This window comes from Elephantulus edwardii, unplaced genomic scaffold, assembly GCF_000299155.1.
Source record: "Elephantulus edwardii isolate Elephantulus edwardi_28Jun2011 unplaced genomic scaffold, EleEdw1.0 scaffold00066, whole genome shotgun sequence".
Classification (NCBI taxonomy): Eukaryota; Metazoa; Chordata; class Mammalia; order Macroscelidea; family Macroscelididae; genus Elephantulus; species Elephantulus edwardii.
This window is the reverse complement of record NW_006399816.1, coordinates 4,366,604-4,379,213: the sequence shown is the minus strand read 5'-3', so window position 1 is coordinate 4,379,213 and position 12,610 is coordinate 4,366,604. Positions and strand designations below refer to the sequence as shown.

General features: G+C 38.6%; 1 protein-coding gene across 1 annotated transcript in view; it reads left to right on the top strand.

Moving 5' to 3' along the window:
• Positions 1 to 2,292: 2,292 nt before the first annotated feature.
• Positions 2,293 to 12,610, top strand: part of SCAPER (S-phase cyclin A-associated protein in the ER) — a 507,933-nt gene continuing 497,615 nt past the window's right edge. Inside the window, exon 1 of the mRNA XM_006888275.1 lies at positions 2,293 to 2,404. The gene's annotated coding sequence lies outside the window, so the exon portion shown is untranslated. The remainder of the gene's footprint in view (positions 2,405 to 12,610) is intronic.

Sequence of the window (12,610 nt, the reverse complement as noted above, 5' to 3'; positions counted from 1 at the left end):
ACAGACCCATCACCTCAGTATCAATTTTAAAGCCAAACCCTCGGACAGGCCTCCACATTTAGTCTAAGGCTCAAGGGCCACCCACTTTTGAGGAGGGAATAAGAACAATAACACACAACAGGACCCCAAAAACTTTTCTTACGTGACTGCCATCAAGACAAGACTGCCACTGAGAAGAGTCTTCTTTGTTAAGCTTTTGTGTTGTTGGGTGGAGTGTTCTGGATATGTCTGTGATTTCAAGTTGGTTAATGTATAGTTTAGTTTTTCTGCATCTTTGTTGAGTTTGTTTCTTTTTGTTCTGTCCTTGAACAAGAGTGCTGTATTGAATTCTTACTATTGTGGTGTTGTCAATATCTAGCTTTAGTTTTTTAAAGTTTGTATTTTGCATCTATTTATCATTCAGTACATAGATACTAATTAAGGTTATGTCCTCTTGTTCCGTTGACCCTTTAAGCATTCTTTTATGTCCTTCCTTGTCTTTTATGTTGATTTTTACATTGAAGTCTATTTTATCGTAGATTAACATTGCCACTCCTGCTTTTATATGGTTGCCATTTGATTAATGTATTTTTTCCCCTGTCCTTTGATTTTTAGTCTATCCTTATGTTTCCTATATGTTTCTTGTAGACAGCATAATGATGGATTTTGTTTTCTTATCCATTCTGCTACTCTTTTTCTCTTAACTGGTACATTTAATCTGTTCACATTCACTATGATTATTGAAGGTCAAGGCTTTATTACTGCCATTTTTGTAGTGTTGAAGACTACTTTAATTCATCCACTTTGCTTCCTTTATGGAAGAACTTTATTTAGAATTTCTTGTATGGTTGGTCTTGTTTTTAACAAATTCCGTTTTGAACTTCTTTTGGAGGTCCTAATTTCTCTGTCATATTTGATGGGCAATTTTTCTGGACACAGGAGTCTTACTTGACATTTTTTCCTTTTAGAAATTTGTTATGCCATCCCATTGTATTCTTGCTTACATGGTTTCTGCTGAGAAATCTGAGCTTAATCTTACTGGCTATCCTTTGTTGGCAACTTTTCATTTTCTTACGCTGCTTTTAGTACTCTATTACTGTCTTGTATTTTTGAGAATTTGACTCTGATATGTCTTGATTATTTTTCTCTTGGGGTCAATCCTGTTTGGGGTTTACTTCTTGAAAGTATCTCCCCCCCCCCATTTTTCATGATACCTGCAAAGTTTTCCTCTTGTAAATATCCCACAATTTTCTCTGTGCTTCCCCTCCCCCATTCCTGTTCTGGAATTCCGTCACGTGTGTTATTTCTCTTAATGGTATCCCACATAATTCATATACTTTCTTTTTTTTAAATTAATATACTTTCTTCATTTTACTTCTTGTCTCAATTTTTTGTACTAGCAGGTTAGTTAGTGTTAAGGGCTCTGTCTTCTGTTTTGCTGATTTTGTGTTCCAGTTCTTCATTTATGCTTTTTTTGTCCCTCTCACATCACTAGTCTGGCAACGGGTGTGGCAGTCCTCTGGGTTACCCGTGAAAATAGTTTTTGCACTAGAGGATTGTTAGCTCTGCCAGAAAAAGCTGTACATGAGTTCCCATACACTTTGTTTCTGTGAGATTCCTTAACACCAGATTCAAAATGATATTAGTGGATTTCTGCACACTGTGTTTTTGAGGAATTTCTCAGTGCCAGATTAAAAATGATGTTGGCCTGCTCACAATAGGGAAAGGGTTGTGCCCAGGGTACTAAGAATGGCCTGTAAATTCAGACAGAAACTTTATTTGACTGGTTGTCAGTAAGTAATGGGGGAGATGAGATCTGGTAGATCTCTATTTGTGAGCTCCAAACTCAGCCTCCTGGCAGCTGTTCAGGTTGGATTTGTAGAACTGCTTTTATTCTCTTCAGTTAGTCTTCATTTGTGCTGTCACTCTCCTCTGTGTCTGACTTTGCCTTTAATAATTTCCCCAAAATTTTAGGGTGCTAGTATTACTGTTGATGAGTGGACTTCCTAGCTTTTGGGTGTCCCTGCCAGAGAGGGACAGATTGCCTGGCCAGGCTAGTTTAGCATCTCATCAGAAGTTCTAATTGTATTTATTTTTTAAATAATTTATTTCATGTTGCAAAATTAAATCCTTTTAGACCTTAAAAAGATCTGTGACATTCTGTATGTTTGATCCTTCTTGCAATCTCCAACTAGTTTTAAGTATTTTCTTTCTGAGAACATGTGAAAAATAACCAATTTTGCCACGAGATATACTGTATATATTAACTTAGGATAGTCTAATAAGTCTTCTCTTTTCTGTACATAGGCCTCATTCCAGCGCTCCAATAGTCATGACAAAGTGAGGAGAATTGTTGCAGAGGAGGGGCGCACAGCAAGAAACCTAATAGCTTGGAGTGTTCCACTAGAAAGCAAAGATGATGATGGTATGTATTTTAAAAAAATTCATTTTTAATGTAAATTAAGGGATATACTTAGTCCAGAACAGTACACGTATTGTGAAAACTGTTTATAATTAGAACTCTTGAGAATTTTATTATGTTTAATAAGGTAAGTAATTGTTTATTAATAACCTCTGGTGGCATACTTTATTATGTTTTGGGATGTTAATGGAAAGATATGTCAAGCCTCCAGCTCCTCCAAGGGAGAAAGATTAGGCACTTTTTGGTAAAAATTTACAACTTCAGAAGCCTGTTGGAGAGTTACCATGAGTCAGAATCAGCCTGAAGGCAGTGGGTTTTATTGTACCTAATAAAAGTAATTTCATAACAGTGTTGTTTTTAGTTTACCTGTTTCTTATATAAATAAAGTTGAATTAATTATATTATAACTATAAGTGGTAGACAAGTTTCCCGTGCAACTTATATGAGATTTACATTTTTCTCTGGTGTAGTAGTTTATAGACGGTTGTGCTGCTAACCCAAAGGCCAGTGAGTTTGATTTATTATAAAAATGAAAAAAAAAATCATTGTACTTAACCACAGTTGGGTATAATTTAATGTAAAGGTTCAGAAAAGAAAAGATAGTTTTATTTCTTTAGTCCTTCTTGTTATTATTTGAACCAGAAAAAAGATCTCTTTCTTAAGTTCCTTTCCACTGAATATTAGGTTAATGTTAGTTCATTGTTCCTTGGATGTAAAAGACTGGATAACAGTAAAGAAAATGAGAAGTTGGAGTATACTCAAAGAGGCTTTACTTTGAGATTTTTTAAAGGAAAATCTCATGCATACACAACATTACTCATTACGTTTGTCTTATAGTTTGTTTTTTATTTTTCAATAATTAGATTCAGCTGACAGCATCAGGATAGATTGTTCACAACTTTAGTTTTCTTGGCTCCACAGTCAACACTCTCGGCACCAGTAGCCAGGAAATTAAAAGACGTATTGCCATGGGAAAGTCTGCTGTTAGGGACCTCTCCAAAGTACTGAAGATCAATGGTGTCTCTCTGGAGACTAAGGTGCGTCTGATACAGGCCATGGTCTTTGCTATCACTTGTTATGCATCAGAGAGTTGGACAATGACTAGGGAGGATAGAAGGAGAATTGATGCCTTTGAGCTGTGGTGCTGGACAAGAGTATTGGATGTACCATGGACTGCTAGGAAGACAAACAGATTCATCCTGGAGAGGGTTAAACTGGGCTGTTCCTTGGATGGAGGCAAGGATTCTGAGGCTCCGTCTAACATACTTTGGACATGTTGTAAAGAGAGATCAGTCCTTGGAGAGGGACATCATGCTTGGTAGGGTGGAGGGACAGCACAAGAGGGGAAAGCCCTCTATGAGGTGGATTGATTCAGTGACTGGGATAATCGGGATGGGAGTGTCGGAGACAGTGCGACTGACACAGGACAGAGCAGAGTTTAGGGCTGTTGTACATAGGGTCGCTATGAGTCGCAAGCGACTCGATGGCACATAACAACAACAACAACATGCATTTTTAGCATGGGTTCTGTAGAACTATAGTATACTTTTCATTGTTTAATAATGCAGATGATGCCAGTTTATTTTGCTAGTGTGGTAATGTCAACTTTAATCCTTTGGGTAATGTGGTTTGCCAAGTTTCTATATGTAAAGAATTTTTTTCATAGTTAATAAGTAATTACTGGGAACTGCTTTGAAACTGTGTACATATATGCTAGTCTTGAAATGGTCTGCTCACTGATTTTAGCTTCTCTTGATAATTCTTAGCTAAGTAAATACTGTGATGGTTAAAAATGATGATTTGGTGATTCCATCAATCATAGAAGAATTATCATTGTTTTACATGCAAGCAAGATTCTCCTGAAGATTATCTAGAAATGACTGGAACAGCACGTCAACAGAGAACTGCCAGAAGTGCAGGCTGGGTTTAGAAGGGGTCGTGGTACTAGTGATATTGTAGCTAATGTTAGATGGATCTTGGCTGGAAGAGGGAATACCAGAGGAGTGTCTGTGTTTCATTGATTATGCAAAGGTGTTTGACTGTGTGGATCATAACAAACTGTGGCTGATTCTAAGAATGGGAATCCCGGAACACTTGATTGTGCTAATGCGAAACGTATACTTCAACCAGGAGGCAGTCGTCAGAACAAAGGAAGGAATCACTGCATAGTTCAAAATTGGGAAGGGTGTATGCCAGGGATGTGTCCTGTCTCCATACCTTTTCAACCTGTATGCAGAACAGATTGTCCAGGAGGCTGGGCTCTATGAGGAGAAGTGTGGCATTAGGATTGGTGGATAATCCATCAACAATCTGCGTTATGCAGATGACACAACCCTGCTTGCTGAAAATGAGGAGGAACCAAAGTGCTTGCTGCAGAGGGTCAAGGACTGCATCCTTCAATATGGACTGAGGCTCAAAATAAAGAAGACAGAGATTCTCACCACTGGACCAATTGGCAGCATCAGGGTGGATGGTGAAGAGATTGAGATTGTTCACAGTTCTAGTTTGCTTGGCAATAGTCTTGGCAATAGCAGCCAGGAAGTTAAAAGATGTATTGCAATGGGAAAATCGGCTATTAGGAACCTCTCCAAAGTACTGAAGAGCAATGGTGTCAGTCTGGAGACTAAGGTGCACCTGCTATGGGCCATGATCTTTGCACTCACTTGTTAAGTGTCAGAGAGTTGGACAGTGACTAGGGAGGATAGAAGGAGAATTGATACCTTTGAGCTGTGGTGCTGGAGAAGAGTATTGAATGTACCATGGACTGCTAGGAAAACAAACAGATTCATCCTGGAAAGGGTTAAACCAGGTGGCTACTTGGAGGCAAGGATTCTGAGGCTCCATCTAACATACCTTGGACGTGTTGTAAGGAAAGACCAGTCATGCTTGGTAGGGTGGAGGGACAGCGCAGGAGGGGAAGGCCCTCTATGAGGTGTATTGATTCAGTGACTGGGGTAATCGGGGTGGGTGTGTTGGAGATGGTGAGATTGGCACAGGACAGAGCAGAGTTTAGGGATGTTGTACATAGCGTCGCTATGAGTCACAAACAACTTGACGGCATATAACAACAACAACAACAATGTAAAGACGAGCTCTATCTTTTCTAATTATGTTTGTAACTATTATTTTTGAAATGTCTCATATCCATAGCTTCTTATTTAATGGATTATAATCCATTAATATGCTCAAATTATTCTAGATATTCTTTAACAGGAACTCCTCACAACGCCTCCTGTTTGCCTTTGAAAAGTCTTCATAATTCTTTATGGAGCTCTGGTGGCTCTGGTGGAGTTGTGCTGTTAACCCAAAGGTAAATGGTTCAAATCTACCTGCTTCCCCAACAAAGAAAGATAGGTAGTCTTTTTCTGTGCCTTCTAGAGCCTCTGAAACCCTTTTGGAGTGTCAATTATGAGTCAGTTCTGATTGGACAACGCAAATCAGCTACAGTTGTCATCCTGTGAGAACATCTATACACGACAGAGGTGTCAAATAATACAGTAATTCACTTATTGTTTTTATTTTATTTTACATTTTATTACCGTAAAAGTAAAATCAATAATGTTGACACATATTTACATCTAAGAAATCATTATATGCTCCTTGTAATCTCTTCTGCAGTTTTAAATTTCTCAAAATTTCTAGTTTCCTGATGTACCATCTTTCTATTTTTTGAGTATTGTTAAGATATTAATTCTTAAAAATAAATTATGTGTTTCTTGGGTGTTTCCCCTACTGTTTCAGTAGTCTTGAGAGGAAGCTTATTATTGTTATGTGCTGTCAAGGCACCTGCAACTCATAGCGACACTATAAACAACATCCCTAAACCATGCTCTATCCCGTGCCACTCTTATTGTCTCTGACACACTTCCCCCTTTACCTCAGTCATTGAATCAATCCATCTCATTGAGGGTCTTCTTCTTTTGTGCTGTACCTCCACCCTCCCAAGCATGATACCCCTTCCAAGGACTGATCCCCCCCTTGCAACATGTCCATAGTATTTCAGACGAAGCTTCAGAATCCTTGCCTCCACCAAGGAGCATCCTTGTCTCAGTGTGTATTAAACTAGTTGTCAGAAAATTTTGATAAAATACATGTAGAATACTAGAAGCATTTTAGTTTAACAGTAAGGCAGTTCAGTCTTCCTTTTGTTTTGTAGTTACAAAGTACATAAAAGGATCACCTTCATGAATCCCTGTATTTAGTGTAGTTTACTACAGGAATAATTCTTATAACTTAAATTCACCTGAGGTTTGCATTCTAGGAAAGTAAGACTCCTCTAGGATACTTAGAGCTATAAAATTAATTCAGCCCAGCATTTAAGGTTTCCTGTTGACTTAGCCTTTTTCAGTCTTATTTTCTGCTCACCATAACAATAACCCCTGGTCTTTGCAGTCACTTGTTATGCATCAGAGAGTTGGACAATGTCCAAGGAGGATAGAAGAATTGATGCCTTTCAAAAGCTGTGGTGCTGGAGAAGAGTATTGAGGGTACCATGGACTGCCAAGAAAACAAACAGATTCATCCTGGAAAGGGTTAAAGTGGGCTGCTCCTTGGAGGCAAGGATTCTGAGGCTCCCTCTAACATACTTTGGACATGTTGTAAGGAGAGACCAGTCCTTGGAGAGGGACATCATGCTTGGTAGGGTAGAGGGACAGTGCAGGAGGGGAAGGCCCTTTATGAGGTTGATTGATTTAGTAACTGTGGTAATTGGGATGGGAGTGTCAGAGACAGTGCGATTGGCACAGGAAAGAGCAGAGTTTAGGGCTGTTGTGCATAGGGTAGCTATGAGTCTCAAGTGACTTGATGGGACATAACAACAACAAACAACAACAACATTCCTCTCTGTTAGATATCACTCATTTTTATACTTGCTCATTCTTTTTTAATGTTTCAGATACTTTGATGCTTGTACATCCAATCAGATTTTTTTTTTAGGGTGAGCTGAGTCCCATTTTCTACTGAAACCCATCACATTATCTATTTTATTGATCTTACATTATCTTTAATTGTTAATTAACATTTCTATATTAGAACTCTATTCCGTTAAAGTCTGTATTAGAATGTCTGTGTCAGAATTTCTCTATATTAGAATGTCTATGCCAGAATTGTTAATTACATTTTATATTATAATGTCTGTTTCAGAATTTTTCCATTGCTACAACTTTTGTATTCCTGTGTTAGAATTTGTCTCTGACCAGAACTATCTAGACTGATTATTATTCTGCCTGTTCAGCTAAGTGTTCCTGTGTAGGATCCTTTTCAAGCTCTAGATTAGTTATACCAGTAAGAAGAATATAGAGATTCATTGGATGAAGCCATCATTGTACCAAGTAATTAAAAGGTCATTAAGTAACATTTTGGGAATTCTAGAAGGCTATGGCAGGAGTCTTATTTTTTTGCATCAGTTGAAACTTTTCAACTTAATAGAACTTTACTTTTTTGTTATGTTATGCTTCTTTGAAGTAAATGGAGAAATATTTGCCCTCTAGTATTTATATGAAAATATAAGTGTGGTGTTGTGGATTAAAGTGTCATACACCTATTCCTCTGCAAATATATGCTGAACTTGTAACCATACTCCTTGTGAGTGTGACTCTGTTTGGAAATAGTGGGTTTCTTTGGTTATATTAATCTGATACAGGATAGACCCTGATCCCTTCTGTGTGGTGTTTTGTAAAAAGACCAGAATAGACACAGAGACACACATGAGGAGAATACAGATAGCAAACGAAGATCCCTTTTCAGGCCAAGAAGTGCCAGCTAACACCTGGGCTACTAAAAAGGAAGGACCCTTTCTTAGAACTAATGCCCTGGGGAGCTCTGGTGGCCTAGTAGTGGCAAGGACCTGAAACTGCAATCCCAGAGGCGCACAGTTCGAAACCACCAATTTCCTCCTGTACCAGTCAGATCTGGTACAATTTCCTCCTGTACTAATCTGGGACAATTTCCTCCTGTACCAGTTAGATCTGATTTGACGGTACACTCACACAAAAATAATAAATATTAAAAAAAAAAGAACGAATGCCCTAATACAGATTTCTAGCCTTCCAGACTGTGAGACAGTACATTTTTTTTCTTTAAAGACTTTAACTGGAGGAATAAATGCTACCTTTTTCTTTGATACAGATATAAAACTAGTTGTGGAAAGAGATATTGGCATGTATTTATTCTAGACATAATAAATAACATTGTGATATTTGTGTTATGAAAAAATTAGGTAGCAAAGATGTGTAGGTAGCTTATTTTCTATGGAAAAGTCTTCAATTTTCTTTCAGAGTTAAATATATTTTGAGGTGAGGAAGGAGGCAACTTTCTTAGAGTGCACTCTAATTAATTACTGACTGAGGGGAGGGTCCTTGGTAAACTGAGAGACTGAGTCTAAATTCACTGCTATTGAGTTTATTCCCACGTCACTTTGAGTAACATAGAATACATAAGAGTATTCCCCTTAATATTTCCTAGACTGTACATCTTTATGTGGAATGTGGAAACTATCAAACAATATAATTAACATCACATGCAAGCAAAATACTGCTGAAGATCATTAAAAAAAAACGGCTAGAAGAGTAGTACATAGTTAGTAAACAGCCAGAATTTCAAGCCGGATTTAGAAGATGCTGTGGCACCAGGGATATCATAGCTGATGTCAAAAGGATCCTGGCTTCAAGCAAAGAATACCAGAAGAATGTCTATTTGTGTTTTATTGACTATGCATAGGCATTTGACTGTGTGGATCATAACAAGCTGTGATGGGGAAGAACGGGAGTTCCAAAGCACTTAATTATGCTCATGCAAAACCTGGACTTGGATCAGGCAGCTGTTGCATGGTTTAAAATTAAGAAAGGAGTGTGTCAGGATTGTATTCTCTCTCCCTATCTACTTAATCTGTATGGTGAGCAAATTATTCCAGAAGCTGGACTCCATGAAGAAGAATGTGGCATCAGGATTGGAGACTCATGAATAACCTACGTTATGCAGATGACACAACCTTCTTTGCTGAAAGTTAGGAGGACTTGAATCACTTGTTGCAGAAGATCAAGGAATAAAGGCTTTGGTATGGATTGCATCTCAATGTCAAGAAAACAGGTTCTTACCACTGGACCTATAGGCAGCATCATGATGGATGGAAAAGAGATTGAAACTGTCAAAGCTTCATTTTACTTGGATCCACAGTTAACACCCTTGGAACCAGTAGTGAGGAAATAAGGAAATGCATTACATTGGGAAAGTCTTTAGTTAGAGACCTCTCCAAATTATGGAGGAGCAATGATGCCAGTTTGAGGACTAAGGTGAGTGTGATTCAGGCCATCCAGTCACTTGCTGTGTACCTCAGAGTTGAACAATGATTAAGAATGACAGAAAAAAAAATATATATATTATAAATGTTGGAGACGGTAAATTTATTTTGGACTACTCTTTGGAGGAAAGAATAATGATGCTTCACATCATATACTTCCGGCATGTTGCTAGGAGGGCCTATTCCTTAGAGAGGGACATGGTGCTTGATAGGGAGGAGGGTCAGTGAAGGAGAGGAAGACCTTTGACCAGGTAGATTGACCTGGTTATTACCACAGTGGGTTCTAGTGTGTCAGGAAGTGTGAGGATGGTACAGGATAGGACAGTGTTCAGATTTTGTTCACAGGGTCTCTGTGGATCATACTCAGCAGCACTTAACAACAATCAAACCAGTACTCTGAAGAAACAGGCATGTCCTTTTTGCTGAAGAATCTTCTGTTCAGTTGGGAAATTTTGAGCCTCTGCATCTACAGGCAAAGTCCATTTCACAGCAAGCCATCAGATTGCAGATATCAACACTAGCTCACAGCGTGGATCATCTTTTCTTCATCTGTTTGGGTTCTTGTCACTCATTCCAGCCTGCTGTGGCTAGGTCCAAATGTGCATCAGCCACAAACTCTGGAGTCTACACATCTCCCAGACTGGCCGGTCTCTTTACTCAGCCTTAGTCCTGACATGGGGCCACGTCGGTATGCCAGGAGATCTTATTGACTCCCTACTTCTTAGGCTAACAACCCTTTTTTGCTTATCCATACATCTGTGCATGGTAGGTGGACAGTACTGAAGGAATATATTCAGGCTCTTCACTGAATGCATGCCTCCTTCATAGCTCTTCACTGCTACATGACTCCTACTTCTACTCCAGTGAATCCAGGTGATTTTTGTGAGTGAACATACTCACCAGCTCCCTTTAACTTCACGTTCTGCAAGTAGGCTCTGATGGGCATTGACTTTTACCTTGTCTCAGAAGCCAAATAGCTCTCTCTGGTTTTAAAAGGTTCATCTCTTGGTCTTTTTTATTTTTTTTCTTTTTCTTTCTTTCTCCCTCTTCTTGCCTTTCTTTCAAATGTGAATCTCTTCAATCAAAAGTCCAAGGGAGGAAATGTATGTCTAAAAATTCATTCAAATGCAATTCTCAGAATACTGGGTGAAATTAATTTTTTGCCTAGACTAAACCCCAGAACCCACTATCAAGCTCTACTTTTAATAAGCTTATTTTCAGGGAATATCCTCCCTTTTAGTGCTTCCAATCAACTTCTGACAAAAGGCAGAATTACAAGCTTTCTAAATCTACAATATCCAGTGTTAATTTATATCATACATCTTTTTTCCCCTTCCTTTTCCCACTTTTTAATTGACTTGTATATAACCACCTTTACACACTGTGCTTTATCCATACGTGTTGTGCCCCACACAATCCCTCATATACCCTGTATTCATGCAGTTAACTACCATTTGTACATGTTTGTTATCACACCATCTCCTCAAGTTCCCACCACATTTCCCCCATTCATTCTTCTCCCCTTTGTTCACCAACCTCTGTCATCCCGGTGATCATTTCTCTCTTTTTTGGGGGGAGAGGGTGAATTTTACAAACAGAATCGCAATTTCAGAGGCTCAAAATACTGAGTGTTGGCTCTCAGGGGAGGCTTTCTCTGTCGGCTCTAGAAGAAGGTCCTATATCCTTATAACATCCGGGAGCCCAATTCTTGGAGATCTCCATGTATATTGGCCTTCCCCTGTGTCACAGAGGTTTCTAGTACAGGTACCTGCATCCAAAGAAAGTATTATACTCCCAGCTGTATTCTTCTTGGTGGTACTCAGATATCTCTCCTTTTCCCATCACTCCCTTGGAATCTTTAATTTATCTTGTTCAGTTACCCTACTTTCCACAGCAATGTTCTTTCTTATGCAATACTTGTTCATATGTGACTAAGATAGTTCACTCAGCATAATGCTCTTTAGACTCTACCATATCATGTAGTATATTACTATTTAACATGTGTACTGGGTTATACTCCGTTGTGTGAATCTACCACAGTTTCTTCAATCCATTAATTTGTTGATGGACATTTGGGCTGTTTTCATTTTCTTTTTTTTGTGAATAACACTACTATGAACATAGGTGTACATGTCTCCTTTTGTGTGTCAGTTCTGATTTCCTTGGGATATATTCCTAGCAGTAAATAGCCAAATTGTAAGGGATTTCTATGTTCAGCTTTTTCAGAAATGCCGAACTGCCTTCCATAGCAGTTGTACCATTTTACAATCGCACCAATGTTGCATAAGTATTCTAAACTCTCCATATCCTGTCCATCATTTATTGCTTGCTGTGTTATTAAACTTTGCTACTGCTGCGGAGGAAGGATGATATCTCATTGTTGTTTTGAGTTGCATCTCTCTTAATTGCTAGTGCTTTTGAACATTTCTTTAAGTGTTTGTTAGCCATCCGAATGTCCTCCTTTGTGAAGAGTCTTTCATGTCCTTTGTTCCTTTTGTGGTTGGGCTCTTTATCTTTTTCTTGTGGAAACCCTGCAGTATTCAGTAAACTTTCATTATGAGACACTTGTCTGACATATCATCGCCAAATGTAGTTTTCCTAGTCCAGGGCCTTTTTTTTTTTTTTTTACCATACTGGAGAAAAGGAAAATTTGTTTTTCTTTTGTGTACTGTTGAGTTGGATCTGACTCCTCCTTCTCCAATGGAGCTTCTGGTAGATTTGAACCATGTGCCTTCAGGATTACAGCACAGCTTCTTGCCACTAGGCCACCAGAGCTCTTGGAGAAAATATTTGGTCCACACAGGGACTTGAAATTAAGGAGGTCCCATTTGTCGATTTTGTCATCTCCTGTTTATGCACTTTTGGCCATGGTTTCAAGTCTATTTATGCCTTAGGTTGTTGTTGTTGTTGTT